The sequence below is a fragment of the Gorilla gorilla genome, chromosome 13 (genome assembly GCF_029281585.2).
Source record: "Gorilla gorilla gorilla isolate KB3781 chromosome 13, NHGRI_mGorGor1-v2.1_pri, whole genome shotgun sequence".
Classification (NCBI taxonomy): domain Eukaryota; kingdom Metazoa; phylum Chordata; class Mammalia; order Primates; family Hominidae; genus Gorilla; species Gorilla gorilla.
In genome coordinates, this window is record NC_073237.2 from 50,451,147 (window position 1) to 50,466,777 (window position 15,631).

Here is a 15,631-nt window from a genome sequence, read left to right on the forward strand (position 1 = left end):
GGAGATGGTTGCCCTGGTTCCCTTGGCTTTTGTTTGCCTGGGTTTTTGTTTGAAGGCTCAGATGCTAATAGTGGGACAGAAAAGGCAGTACAATGCCCTCATTTTAGGAAATGCAGCATTTCTCCTTTAAGTCATCCAGTCCTCAAAAATCTTTTGTCTCTATCTCGGACAGAGCAATAGAAAAACCAGAAAGCATTAATGTGGGGGAGGTGTATGTGTGTATGTGTGTGTGTGTGTGTGTGTGTGTGTGTGCGCGTGCGTGCGCGCGCGTGCGCATGCACGCATGCCTGTGTGTGTGTGTGTTATTGCTGCTGTGAAAAGATATGCTCTGTTTATGTAGCTATTGATAATTCCCAACAAAAGTACATTGACAGTGCAGGCAGTCTGGGCCTAAAATGACAAAAGACAGACCAACCAAACTCAAGAGTTTACTTAGGCAATCACTCTCCCTGGTATGATTTGTCTTTGTCTTTTCCTTTTTATTTTGTTTTAAGGAGATTCAGTGAGATTGAGCTAAGGATGTGGTGTCTATCTAAGCCTCAGTTTTGCAATTTCCGCATTTAGCCTGGATTATGTTACAGCCAACGCATGCTGGGATATTTTTCTATGTACAATTGGGAGATAAAAGAGAGAAACAGGAAAGACGTGGCGTCTCCTCACAAAGTTCCTTTATCATGGACTCTGGGGCTAGGGGTTGCATGGTTTTGTGTGTGTGTGTGTGTGTGTGTGTGTGTGTGAGAGAGAGAGAGAGAGAGAGAGAGACAGAGAGACAGTGACAGAGAGATAGAGTGAAAGAGATAGTGAGAGAAGTAGGAAAAGATTAAAAGTCTTGGGCCACCAAACAAAGCTCTTGCCTCTTGATGATGTCCTTTATGTTCTCACTAAGGATATCTGAGTTCTCTGTTCTGTTTTCTGAAACTCCGGGAACCTAAAACTGGAGATGATGGGGACAGGGCTGAGGCCTGGTCTCACCATACAGTGGAGAGCCTAATGTTCAGGAATTACTTAGTACAATGTTTTTGTCAGCTCCTGAAATCGCATTTTCTGCCACATGTCCATCTTTAAGGCTCCACACCCTGCTCTGCTGATACAAGCAAGCCTGTCTCTCTCTTGCCTGTAAAGGAACACTGATTCTGTTGGGACTCTTGGTATTGGGGGCAATAGAAAACATAGTCCAATTGGCTTCCATAAAATGTGTTTTATGAGTTCACATAAATGTGTGGGGTAGGGGTGGAGCTGACTTTGGACATGGCTGAATTCAGTGACTCCAAATTTTCTCTGCTCTTCTAAGTCTGGCTTCATTCTCAGGCTCCATATGGTGGCATGATGGCTGAATTAATCCCCTCCAATTTCATGTCCTGGTGGAAAGAGAACGTGTCTTTCTCCTAGTAGCTCAAGAAAATGTCTTAGTGGGTCTGGCTTAGATTGATTTACATGCACAACAATGAGTCAATCCCTGTGGCCAGGGGAATGAAATACTCTGTCCAGGACTAAAGGCATCCTATTCCTAAAACTGGGGTAGAAGTCAGTCTGAAGTTCATGGGTTAACGTTTGGGAGAAGGTTGTTTCTAAGAGAAAAGTCTGGGTGCTGTTATTAAAAGGAAGAGGGAGCAGAGGCTGGCCATCCAAAGAACAGTCCAAAAATTATCCACTGCCAGAGTCTTATAAGCTCAAAAGAAACAAAGTAACCTGGTCCGTTCCATAAAGTCTCTCTCTCTCTTTCTGTGTGTGTGTGTGTGTGTGTGTATGTGCGTGTGTGTGTGTGTGTATGTGCGTGTGTGTGTGTGTATTGGCAAGGACACTGATTAAACACACTGCCTTCAGGGTCAGATATCCTGGGATCATATCCTAATTCTTGAAGTTACTAACTTTTTGAATTTTTTATAAGTTCCTTAAAATTTTGGATTGATTTATATTTATGCTATAAAGATTTAAGGTAGGGTTAACTCAGCATAATATCTAAAGAAACAAGCAATTTATTAATAATCTCATTTGTTTATTCTTGCCTACTCCTGCCATACATAAAAATAACATTTCATGATAATTAAACCCTTGCTTATAAACAATTGATGTTTTAAACATTAACTCTTATACAACTCTCAAGATACTAGCTGTCAGCATCAGGTAGTATCTTGAGAGTTGTACAAAATTTTACTTTCCTAAGTTACCCTCTGTGTTTCAGAAGGATGAACTGATTTTTCTTACTGATATATATTCTCTACTGTCACAGACTCTTCCTGGGAGAATAAGTTTTGCTTAAGTGTACCCAGAATGACTGTCTCTCTATGAAGGATGAGATGACTTGTCTTTTCAGTGAAAATATCTTTTGCTGCATTAAGCTTGTGCCCCACTGCAGGAATCTATTAGTCCACAAAACTTTCACCTTCCCACAAATGTTTCAACAGCTGGGATGCAAAGTCTCACTCAGAGACAAATGTGCACACCACATTTACAGTCTGAAATTCGATCTTCTAGCATCACTTGATTAGAATGAACATTAAGTGCATTGTAATTCTTTTCATTTAAATAGCAGCCAGTAAATTTATACCATAACCCATCCCCTATCCCAATAGCATGTTCAAAAAGGTTTTAGTTAATGTCATTTTAACCAGTTGACGTCTAAATATTTACTAAATTTTTCAGGTGCTCAGGGCATGTAGAGTACCCCAGTATTTACAAGGCTGTGCAAGTATACACACACACACACACACACACACACACACACACACACACCCACACACACACAGCAAGTCATACTTTCTTTGTGGTAATTAGGAATATGTTTCTGATTATTTTCTTTAAAAAGTATTTCAAGGCCAGGCGCAGTGGCTCACGTCTGCAATCCCAGCACTTTGGGAGGCCAAGGTGGGCAGATCACAAGGTCAGGAGATTGAGATCATCCTCGCTAACATGGTGAAACCCTGTCTCCACTAAAAATACAAAAAAATTAGCTGGGCGCGGTGGCGGGCACCTGTAGTCCCAGCTGCTCAGGAGGTTGAGGCAGGAGAATGGCGTGAACCCAGGAGGCAGAGGTTGCAGTGAGCCGAGATTGTGCCACTGCACTCCAGCCTGGGCGACAGAGTGAGACTCCGTCTAATAAAAAAAAAAAAAAAAAAAAAAAAAAAGTATTTCAATAGGGTTCCCTCTACCTCAAGTACCATCTCCTCTGAGAGCTCATCTCTCTTAATCAATTTGCACAGTGCTTAGCATGTAGTTAAAGCTCAATAAATGTGAGCTATGTTCAACTGATTATAGTTATTATGTGACTTTAATTATTAAAGAGTAATGTTGACAATGTTAATTCTACTGGGCTCCTTAGTTTTCTAAACTGGGAACCATTATCTGTGGATCTCACCCATATTTGATTAAACCACTCAGGCTATCTCACTGACCTAAAGGGACTGAACACATTATCTGCGGTAAGTTCATCTCTTTTGTGGATGTTTACAAACCTCTTTTCCTGAAAGTTCTATATACTCCAGTTAGCCTACCTTCTAATGAAATATGTATCCTTAGAAATGAACATTGCTCCCTCCAAACTCCTGCTGAGGACACTTCTGCTTTGCCCAAGTTGCTCTTTTCCTCTTTTTACAGTGAATGTATCATTGTCTAACATACCATATCATTTACTTTACTGATTATATTTATTCTTCTATTATTGGCCTCTCCCTGGCAGAATCTAAGTTCCATGAAGGCAGAAGTTTTGTGTCTTTTGTTTGTTGACTGATGTATACCAGGCATCTTGAGCACCATTTCTTTCTATCCCAAATGACACTTTTTCATTGTACAGATTTCAGTTGTACAGGTTTATAGTGTTTCTGGGATAAGAGCAACTTTACTCCAAGTAAGAGAAGGATTGGAGTGTTGATCTTGGCCAATCTTTTTTTTTATGGCCATTCTACTCATACTATGAATTTCTTCCTACTTGGCTGCATTTTGGAATGGGCAACTAGTGTGACTTGGTACTCCTGGGGTTCAAACTACAGAATGAGAAGACTGCATAAATTCCCATGATTCAAAGACTCCCTGATGTGTTGGTTGGCTAAGGGGAGGAGTGGGAACTGAATACATAAAAGGGAAAATACTATAGTGTTTTGAATTATCCAGGCTAAAAAGTTCTCTCATTTTTGGACATCATCTTTGTCTCCTGTACCTGGGGAGAACCAAATCCTCTGATGCTTCCTTCCTAGAATTTTCCTGCACCAATTACCAATTTATCTGCTGAGTTGAATGTGACAAAAACTCCAAAATTATGGTAGTCTCATCAAGATAATATTATAGTTCACTTTTTCACAAAAATAATGCAAAGGTAGAAGGATCGGCATGGTGGCACCATGGGGTCATCAGGGATGCAGGCATCTTTCAACACTACTGTATCTAATGTGTGGTTCTTATCTTCCTGATCCAGGATGGTGGCAGAGGATGTGCCTTTATATCTGTATTTCAGGCTGGAAGTGCTATTAAAGTACAAGGAAATGAGGCAAAAATGTTCCTGTCTAACACTGTTGCTATGATTTAATTGCCAGAACTTAGTCTGATGGCTATTGCTATCTACAAGGGAGGTCTGGAAATGTAGCTTTTATTCCTATGGCCCATGTCATCAGAAAATGTTGAGGTTTTTTTTCTTTTTCTTTTTTGGCACAAAATCCAGTCATCTAATAACAAATGCTCCCCCCACCCTCACCCCATCACAGAACCCTGAGAATCATGGGTCCAACTGTGTGGGAGGGGGCTGTGGAAAGCCAGGGTGAATGGGGGCAACAGGTAAGGGGTTGGGTGGGCCCCTGCACCTCCTGTCACTGGCTCCTGGGAGCACAGAATCAGGCTGGGCACAGAGGCCTCTTCTTTGCCTAGGCACCAGCAGGGCAGCTCCATCCAAGAGAGGCCAGGGCTGCCCACCGGCCCAGTCAGAGAGCATGAGGGGTCAGGGCTGGCTGGAGAAAGGAGGAGGAGAGAAGCGACTATGTCCATCACACTTAGGTCCTCTGGCCTGCTTCTGCCACGTCCAGCTGCCAGGAGCTGGCCTCAGCCCTGTGAGGGGCCACCGGCACTCACTCCAGCCTTGCCTTCTTGGCCTTCTTCTCAGATCTCACCACCTCATCGTGGGCTTTCCGCTTCTCCACCAGCTTGTTGGCCTCTCGGATTTTTCGCCTCTTGCCAAACATGATCTTCTGGTACAGGTACTTCTCCCACTTCCTCATCATCATAATGGCCAGGTGCTTGGCCTCGCTCTCCTCCTCCTGGGCTAGCCACTGCTCATCCTCCACCTTCAAGGTGCCTGTCTTCCCCTTCATTCTCTGCTCCTCCAGGGCTGCCAGCTGGGCCTCTTCCTCCTTTTTTGAACCAGCCTCTGCATCTTTCTCCTCCTCCTCCTCTTCATTTTCTCCCCCTTCATCACCATCATTTTCATTGTTATTGTCCTCTTTCTCTTCTTCTTCTGATGCATTCAGGATTCCTGGGTCCTCTCCCTGCTGCAGAGCCAGCAGCCTCAGTTTTTCAGGTGGGATGTAATCTCCTTCCTTGGTCACAAAAGGTGAAAGGTGTGGGGGCAGCTGCACCCCAGGGAAGTACTCTGCCATGAGGAGGAGAAGCCTAGCGTTCACCGAGTCAGTCACCCACTGGGGCTGCATGTAGCACCTGCCAATGATGGAGGTCTGGTGCCCAGGCCAGTCGACAATCTGGTGGGTGATGCAGGAGTCCGTGATGTCATAGGTGGCCCCGATGCACAAAGACTTGTCCCAGGACACTTCCCCCCAAAAACTGATGACGAAGGCCAGGGCTTCACAGGGCACCCCTCGGTTCAGGAAGAACTTTAGGCCCTCAGAAAGCTTCTTGTGCTTCTCCTGCCCCTCCAGCTCCTTCCTGCGGTCTTCCTCCTGTGCTGACATTCTCCCCATTGGCAGGAAACTCATCCACCTCAGGCTCCTCCTCTGTGGCATGCACCACCACGCGGGCCAGGCTGGCAGTGAGGGCAGCCATTTTCTCCATGGAGATCTCAGAGTCCAACGCATGGGTGCGCTCACTGGCCTTTCCTCTTCTTGGGCCTGACCCTCGAGCTTCAGTGGGTAGTGGAGGTTGAGCTACTGGTAGAGGTGGAAGTTGATGAAGCCCAGCAGGGTGCTGTAGAACTCGGTGAAGGTGGCCATGACCCTGTAGTCCATGTCTGTTGGGTGGTCATGGGAGAAGGCATAAGTGGTGATTGACATGATGGGCTGTCCCAGGACCTTGACCTGGTAGTAAATGCCTTTGATGGACAGGAAGACCTTGTGGCAGGGCACTAGCAGCGATGATGTAGTGCATGAACTCCGTGGTGAATGGTCTGCACATGACCCTTGCCAGTCTGTGGGAAGGTGGAAAAGAGGAAGCACATGGAAAGGGCGTTGTCAAGGTCTTGCAGGGCATCAATGAATGTAGGGTACCATTCCTTGATGATGTAGTCAAGTTTGTAGTTGGGCTTATTGTCCTTTAGATGCTCTACAGTGTTTACACTTGCTCTTCCCATAGACCTTCAGGAGCTTCCGGACTAACACCTTGTATTCCCAGAACTTGTTGACGATGGGTTCATGGAGTAGAAACCTGATGTCTTTGATAAGGTAAAAAGTTTGGGCTGCTGTAGAACGTTTGTTAACCTTCTTCTTGTGTTTGAGTTCATGGGGATAAATGCCCTTCAGAATGCACAACTGCCTAAAGTCAGCCAGGCTTAGCTGGAGCTTCTTCTGGGCTTTATTCTGGGTGATGTAGTTGGTGGCTGAGCCTCTTTCATAGTTCTTCTTCCCAAGGCCTCCCATGGCTCCACGTTGAGGAGATGACTAGAGCTGCACGGACAGACAGCGCCACTTCTTCCTGACGAGGTTTTTATTACTAACAAAGAGAGAGAGAAATTAGTAGGTGGGAAAGTTGCCTTCTCAATTCAAACCACCTTTATGATACTCAGTAACTAAAACCCAAGTTGTTATAATTACTAAATACCTCAACTTTCTTCTCTGCAAGTTTAGAATGCCAACTTCATTGTTTAGAATAGTATTCTCTTCATTTCTTTCTCTAGCTCAAATACTTTAAATAGCTCCCAATTAATAACTGGAAATTTTTCAATTTCACTAGTGGTGTCATATGATAGAAAGAATCAAGCTTAGAAAGAAACTACCATCAGAGTGAACAGGCAAACTACAGAATGTGAGAAAATTTTCGCAACCTAGTCATCTGACAAAGGGCTAATATCCAGAATCTACAATGAACTCAAACAAATTTACAAGAAAAAAACAACCCCATCAAAAAGTGGGCAAAGGATGTGAACAGGCACTTCTCAAAAGAAGACATTTATGCAGCTAAAAAACACATGAAAAAATGCTCATCATCACTGGCCATCAGAGAAATGCAAATCAAAACCACAATGAGATAGCATCTCACACCAGTTAGAATGGCAATCATTAAAAAGTCAGGAAACAACAGGTGCTGGAGAGGATGTGGAGAAATAGGAACACTTTTACACTGTTGGTGGGACTGTAAACTAGTTCAACCATTGTGGAAGTCGGTGTGGAGATTCCTCAGGGATCTAGAACTAGAAATACCATTTGACCCAGCCATCCCATTACTAGGTGTATACCCAAAGGATTATAAATCATGCTGCTATAAAGACACATGCACACATATGTTTATTGCAGCACTATTCACAATAGCAAAGACTTGGAACCAACCCAAATGTCCAACAAGGATAGACTGGATGAAGAAAATGTGGCACATATACACCATGGAATACTATGCAGCCATAAAAAATGAAGAGTTCATGTCCTTTGTAGGGACATGGATGAAGCTGGAAACCATCATTCTCAGCAAACTATTGCAAGGACAAAAACCAAACACCGCATGTTCTCACTCATAGGTGGGAATTGAACAATGAGAACACATGGATACAGGAAGGGGAACATCACACACCGGGGAATGTTGTGGGGTGGGAGGAGGGGGGAGGGATAGCATTAGGAGACATACCTAATGCTAAATGATGAGTTAATGGGTGCAGCATACCAACATGGCACATGCATACATATGTAACAAACCTGCACATTGTGCACATGTACCCTAAACTTTAAAGTATAATAATAAAAAAAAAGTCAGGAAACAACAGGTGCCGGAGAGGATGTGGAGAAATAGGAACACTTTTACACTGTTGGTGGGACTGTAAACTAGTTCAACCATTGTGGAAGACAGTGTGGTGATTCCTCAGGTATCTAGAACTAGAAATACCATTTGACCCAGCCATCCCATTACTGGGGATATACCCAAAGGATTATAAATCATGCTGCTATAAAAAAAAAAAAGAAATACCTGAAAATAAGAATGATGACTTCTCATGATCCTGGATGTTGGCTGGGTGTTTCCTCTGCCAGTCTCACTCAGTCTTACTGATGCAGCTGCAGTTAGCTGGAGGGATGGTCAATTGGAAAATTCCAGATGGATGTAAGTGCCACTCATTTCTGGCAGTATCTGCTGGCTCTTGGCTGTAGCACTGAGGTTCTCCTTCATGTGGCCTCTCATCCTCCAGGAGTCTAGGCCAGCTGCTTTGTGCTCACAGGGCTGCTGCATTCCCAGTTGACAAAAACCTATGTTGCAAGGTGTCTTAGGTCCTAGCCTTGGCAACCATGCTACTCCTGACACATTTCTATCACAAGTCCAGTCCTGAGTCAAGGGTTGGAGACATAGTCTACATTTCTGTTTGGGATAAGAGGCAAAGCATGTTGAAAAGGGGAATGCTTTCTAGGACAGGAAATTGTGACCATTTTTTGGTAATTCACACTGGTAGCTACAGGATTTTGGACAAACCACTTAACATGGCTGAAATATCAATTTTCTCATCTGGAAAATAGGGATGGTAATTACCCTGAGAGTATTTCAGAAATAGATGATGTCAGGCTTATAAAGTGCCTAGAGTAAAATGATATTTAGTCAATATTAATTCTACCCTATTCAAGGTTCTCCCAGATCCTGCCATACATCATCCTGACTCTGTGTGGACCCTGCACTACAGCTAATCTCTTCATAGTCCTCTGAAGCTACCACTGAGGTTCCCACTTAGTGCTTCTGCCATTCTCTTTAACTGAAATGTTTTTCCTTCCCTTCTTAGTCTAAAAAACTTTATTCGTACTTTAGCATATGACGTCATTTCTTAATCAATCTTTGCCTCCTCTGGTCACCATGATTTCTTTGTTGTCTAGATTCTAGCAGGCCTTGTAACTTATGCCACAATCTCGCTCTTTGATTATATGGGTTCCTGTGACTTTTGCATTGCCTCATGGGGTTATTTTCATATTAATACTCTTTACCATTTTAACTGTGTGTCACCAACTATACTGTGAACTTCTAAAGAATGGAGAACGTAAAGAAGAATGGTGAAACAGAAAGAGACTTGAAGGATTAGTCATATGACCCCAGTTTAATCTTTAATGCTTACTAGCTGAATAAACGTGAGCCAATCACTTAACTTTTCTGAACTTTCGTTCCAGAATCATTAAAATGATAAAATTTGGAGCCTGCTTAATGTTGTTGCAAGGATCAGGTAAGGGCACAGATAGAAAAGTTTGAGTGCTGTAAAGTATCACATATATATATTTGGCCTGTTGTGGTATGTTTAATGAAAAATCATTGCATAAATATTAAATATAATAAATATAAAACACAGGAAACTAGGTTTATTGAGTTTATTGGCACAGGAACGTAGATGTTCTTTTAATTTACACCCCCTTTCCTCCCCAAGGAACCAGAATACCACAGTTTTGGCATCATCAATTTAATGGGTTCAAGTTGAATGACTCCATCATGTCCAATTATAATTCCAGTTCTCATTATAGTCTAGCAAGAGAGAAAACCTAAGTGGAGGTCAAATATTATTCTAAAATCTTTCTGCTGCAAAGTTTCTTTTAGAGAAAATATTCTGGAGAAGCCTAAATTTTGGTCAACTGTTTCATAAGTTGGGTGTTAGTGTGGTTACAGTTGAGTTAACTTAAATACAACAGGAGAAACTTTGTTTTATATACAGCACTACATGAAGGCCTCTCATCATGGTTCAAATAGTTTAAATCCATTGGATTAGAGTGATGTTAGACTTGCAAGAATGTAACTTGTCTAGCTTCTGTGCAAAACTGTATATGCAGACCCTCAAGAGTTGCCCATGTATATTCGTTTGAAGTATTTCCAGGGATAAAGAGCTATGAATTTCAGTATCTATCACATTTATGTTTGAGAAGGTTGTTTTACTGTTGAACAACAAACTCATGGCAATTTGATTTATGTTTGTCTTGTTTTGTCCTAAATGGAGGTGGTGAACAGCTGGTCAATATCATTTTTATGACAATTTGAATTTGTCGATAAATTGTCCCTCAATTCTTCTTTCATCCCAGCTTTCTTAACCTTTCAAGAGAGGTCCTGTTTTACTTTCTCAAAATCATTTTTATTATTATTTTCAGGGCTCAGAGCATTCAGGCCTCAAACTAGACAGAAATCTCAAGTGACACTCAGTGTTCATAATGACATTGCTTCTTGTTTTTCTTTTGTAATACTGATTGTAATGTGTCTTAGCATTAACTATTTTATTGTTGATTGAAATTCATTTCATGGACTGTAGCATATCATTCTCTTTAAAAAATGGCTCCATAATGTCTTTCTTTACTTATTTTAGAAGTAATACATGTTCCTTGTTTCATATAGGCATATATAAGTAAGTACACAAGAGAGAAGTAAAATTGCACACAATCCCTCTATTCACAGATAGCCCCCATTGAAGTTTTGGCTTCACAGTCTTCAGGGCTGAACAGACTAGCTTTTTCTTCTCCTCTGGCAGGGATATCCTCTTTGAGCCATGGTCTTCTGTCCCGTAAGACTTTCTGTAATCTGAGTTAGACAGCCATGGCTCTTTGAAGGGTGGACTGACGAGGAATCATGAATTATTAAGAACAAAAAGAGGCTGGCCGTGGTGGCTCACACCTGTAATCCCAGCACTTTGCAACACTTTGGGAGGCTGAGCGGGGCAGATTGCTGGAACCCAGGAGTTCCAGACCAGCCTGGGCAACATGGCGAAACCCTGTCTCTACTGGAAATAGAAACATTAGCAGGGCATGGTGGTGCGCTGTAGCTCCAGCTGCTCAGGAGGCTGAGATGGGATGATCACTTGAGCCCGGGAGGTGGAGGTTGCAGTGAGCCAAGATCATACCACTGCACTTTAGCCTGGGCCACAGAGCGAGACCCTGTCTCAAACCAAACAAACCAAAAAATAATAAATTAGCCAGGCATGGTGGTGCATGCCTGTAGTCTCAGCTACTTAGGAGGCTGAAGTGGGAGGATCTCTTGGTCCAGGAGTTCCAGGCTGCAGTGAGCTGTGATTGCACCACTGCACTTCAGCGTGGGGGACAGAGAAAGACTCTGTCTCTAAAAAAAAAAAAAAAAAGAAGATATTCTGCAAATGTGTTGGAAAACTAATATTGTCTCTACTGAGGATCACCTAAGTATTTAATTAGGATGTATGTATATACATATGTATATACATCATATACAATTCTTAGAAATGTGTCTGGGGCCACAGTAGGAGCTGAATACATGTTAACTGTTATTCCAGTTGCACTAGCTATCCTTTTTTTTTTTTTTTTTATTGCTATCATTGTTGTCTTTGTCATCATCATCACTAAATGCATCCTGTAGGCTGGGCCTAGTTGAAGACCCTGGTTCATTATAGTGTCTCATTTCTCCCCAGGACCTCATGGTTTGGTAGGAGTGACAGACACATAATTTTATAAATTGCAGTCTTCAGCATATCTAAAACAAAACAAAATGAAAAACCCAAATAAATAACCGTATAAGCTCCTTAGCTTCCCTTAAATGCCAACTTCCAGGCTCAGCTAATTAGAATATATTGTTTTTTTCTCTACAATGCTTTAGCCATTTTTTACCTTCCTATAATTTATCCATTTCACATCTCATTATCTCACTCGTTATCTCATCACTCTTGAACTCTTTCATAAAAGAGAAGGTAAATAAGTTCTTCAGGTCCTTATGTTTTAAATGTTATCTGTCATTAGCTTTTCTACTCACTCATTTAGAAAGAAGGTGCTTGCCTTGTTTACCTACTTTTGATGGTTATAATTAAGAAATGGTCCCATAACTCTTATGGAATTTTTATTGTAGAATTTTTTTAATATGACATCAAAGCCAATAGTCAATCTTGTCAAAGCAGTAAAAAAAAAAAAAAAATCAAGCTTATTTTCAACTTTAAATCACAATGTTCATTGTCATTTTTGATATGGCAGCCCCCAGATTTCCTTCTTGTGACTTGTTAGATCCCTTTTGAGAATTTTCTTCAATTTAAATCATTTCAATTCTTATAGACCTTTAAATGTTTCTACAGATTGAGGGAAATGTGGCATGGTCTACTCTCTATCCTTTCTTCAATTCAATTGTGTCAGCTATTACATTGTGCAAATTAGAAAATTTCATTAATTGAGGAAAGGTCTTTATCCTAAGGGAAGCAGCTGAAGATGCGAAATGAAATCCACAACTCTTTTCCTCTCCCTTACTCTCTCTTTCCTTTGGTGTTTGTGTGTATTTGTATGTGAATAAATAAAAGGTGGCTGATTCAAGGAATTGAGATAGGAAATTGTAGGCTGGGTGAGCAGAGAGTAGATGACACTTAAATGTATTTAATTCACTTTATATTATTAATTATGTGTATACACATACATTTAACATCCTTTTTGGTGTCCCCCAATCTATAGCAGCTAATATCTAGGCCTCATTTTGGAAATGAGAAAATGTGGCTGGAAGAAAATGATTAACTTGCCCGGGTCACACAGCTACCAAGTGGAAGACTCAAAGTCAAAACAACATTTGTCATACTCTAAAGCATGTACTCTCTTTACTACAGAAGGGCCTTTCTCCAGGAAGCAAAGCCCAGATCTTACAGAGGGTCCCATAGCTTGCATTTCCTAGTGTGGGGGCTTATGCATAGAAGGTGTTAAGAAAATGTGTATGGAATTGCTTTGAAGAAAGAATAGGGGGAAAATGTTTTAAAAGATATGCCTTGATGAAGAGTCCTGGGACTTGAGAAATCCAATACCAGGGGTGGGAAAGTCCAAGGCAATTACTTCTGCAAGTGTTAAAAACCTGTTGTGTGTTTTCTTTCTCTGCCGAAGGAGAAGGTTGTTTACATTATGGGAGATTGTTCCGGTCTGTACCAAAGAGCTTGTTAAGGGTGTCAGACAGGTTTGTTGCATGAATGTGCACTCCAAATTAGATGAATGGTGAAATTATGAAGCAATCAAACGGCAAAGCTTTTAGCAGACTACAGTACATTGCCCTTTTTTGCTACCCCTAGGCCTGTTAGCATAAAAGAGGCCATAAAGATAAAGTGCACAATATTATTCAAGTCTCAGAGTTCAACAAACATGGACAGCTGGCATTTTATGGCAAGTGTAGTCAGGATTGCTTAAAACCGCTTGTCTCCCCAACACACTGAGTTAGCCCCGCTTCCTTTTCTCTTTGCTAGGACAATATTAGACAGACTAGGGCAAGTCAAAAAGAGTGAGAAATGCTGGGCGTGGTGACTCATGCCTGTAATCCCAGCACTTTGGGAGGCCTAGGCGGCCGTATCACCTGAGGTCAGGAGTTCGAGACCAGCCTGGCCAACATGGTGAAACCCTGTCTCTACTAAAACTACAAAAATCAGCCAGGTGTGGTGGTGGGCGCCTATAATCCCAGCTACTCAGAAGGCTGAGGCAGGAGAATCACTTGAATCCAGGAGGCGGAGGTTGCAGTGAACTGAGATCATGCCACTGCACTCCAGCTTGGGTGACAGTGAGACTGTCTCAAACAAACAAACAAACAAACAGAAAACAAAAACAAACAAAAAACCAAAACAAAAAGAAAGAGCGAGAAACAAGAACTCCTCTCATCCCTTTCTTCACAACCCTTGAGGGGAGGGAAAGAGGTGCGCAGAAAAACTTCACCCTAGCATGAAGAAGTGAGTGACAGAAAAGGTTTTTTAAGTCAGTCAGATTGGAGAGGCTTGTTATCCTAGGAGAAGTTGGAACTTCAAATGAAGAAAAAGAAGAAGGGGAGTGGCTCGTGCCCAAGTCTAATGTGTTCGCTGGGAAGGAGAATGGCTTCTCTGCACCAGGAAAGGGAAAGGAAAATGCCTCCTCTCACTATGCTGGTGGCTGCACATTACGGGGAGGACAGGTGGAGGGGAGGCTGTTAGCACCAGAAGGAGACCTGAGGAGTCGTTGATCCAAACCTCCCATTTTAGGGATAAGATGTACAAGGTCCAGAGATGGCAAATGACTTGCCTGAGACTGCCCAGCTATTTTATATTCAGTTCTGTGCTGTTCTCACCACGAGCATTTTGAGTGAAGGTGGGAGGATAATTGACATGTACATAAACGTACGTATTTCTTAATGGGGTACAGCTGAGGAGCCCAATATGTGAAAGAGAAAGACGCAAAGCTGCTCTAGTTGAAGGTGGGAGTAGAGGTGGGTAGGAGTGTCCTGGAATCCCACCACCTCAGTCTCTCTTTGCCCCAATGGGTCCTGGAAGGTAGGCTCTAGAAGCCCCAGGGATCTAGGGAAAACTTAAGCACCAGAATATTTGATGGATTTTTTTTTTTCTTTTTCTGCCAATCCATTAAAAGTTATTTTTTTTTCTTGGAATCTTCTCATCTTACCTATTGCAAACACTCTTCTTGTTATGAATGCTGCCTGAGCAGGGGCTAGTGCCACATTTAGAGAGAGGCAGCCATTGCTGACCTCGATCTGATCTTATTCTGACCTAGGAGGCATAGACGCAGAGACTCTAAGAGGGGAAGTAGTGTCTAGAATGTGGCAGAGATGGGACACCATGCCGAATCTGTCTGATCCAGAGCCCATGCTTGTCTCTTCACATTTATGCTCTATCTCCAGAACACAGGATTGGTCCACAGTATTAAAAGTTGACTGTGCTGTGTCTTTGGACATTTTTCCCCTTAAGGGAAAATGATGACATTAATTAAGATGGGGTCTAATACCCTTTTCACTTTAATGTTCTGCAAGTTGATATAGTTCATGGTACAAGCTAACAATTCACTTAAAAACAAGAGAGATAGTTTTCCCCAAAATATGCATGTATGGTTTAGATGTTGACATTCTGGAGGCCATGGTCCACAGATAGTATTTTGTGCATGATTGTTCTTTTTACAGATCACTTATAATCCAAACCCATGTGGAAGATCTTTTGTTCTTTCACGATCTCTTCAAATCCTACTATCTCCCCGGCCCCAACCACCTTATAAATCTGGTCTGTGGCTGTTTGGGGTCTGTTTTATAGGGCTTATTAGGAATAACAGTTGAACGTTTCTGTGTGGAGCCAAGTCTTGGTCACGTAGGCAGCCGGCCAATTTGTAGTAGCATGGTGCATGGTTAACAGTCTAAGCCATCCCAACTGCCCCATCTGGCCAGGAGGGATGGGTGGCTCCTGATATTCCAGGACAAAGTGAATAATTCAGCCCATCATACAGATGTTTGGACCACAGAATAGCCAACTGCAGGGTAGTTAGTAATATCTGTTATTTCGTAAAGTCTCCTCCCCAACTCTATTGTCTCTATTTCACAAATCCACATG

At 42.2% G+C, this 15,631-nt stretch overlaps 1 pseudogene; it reads right to left on the reverse strand.

Moving 5' to 3' along the window:
* Nucleotides 1-5,051: 5,051 nt before the first annotated feature.
* Nucleotides 5,052-6,788, reverse strand: LOC101145107 (pescadillo homolog; annotated as a pseudogene).
* Between the last annotated feature and the right edge of the window lie 8,843 nt (nt 6,789-15,631).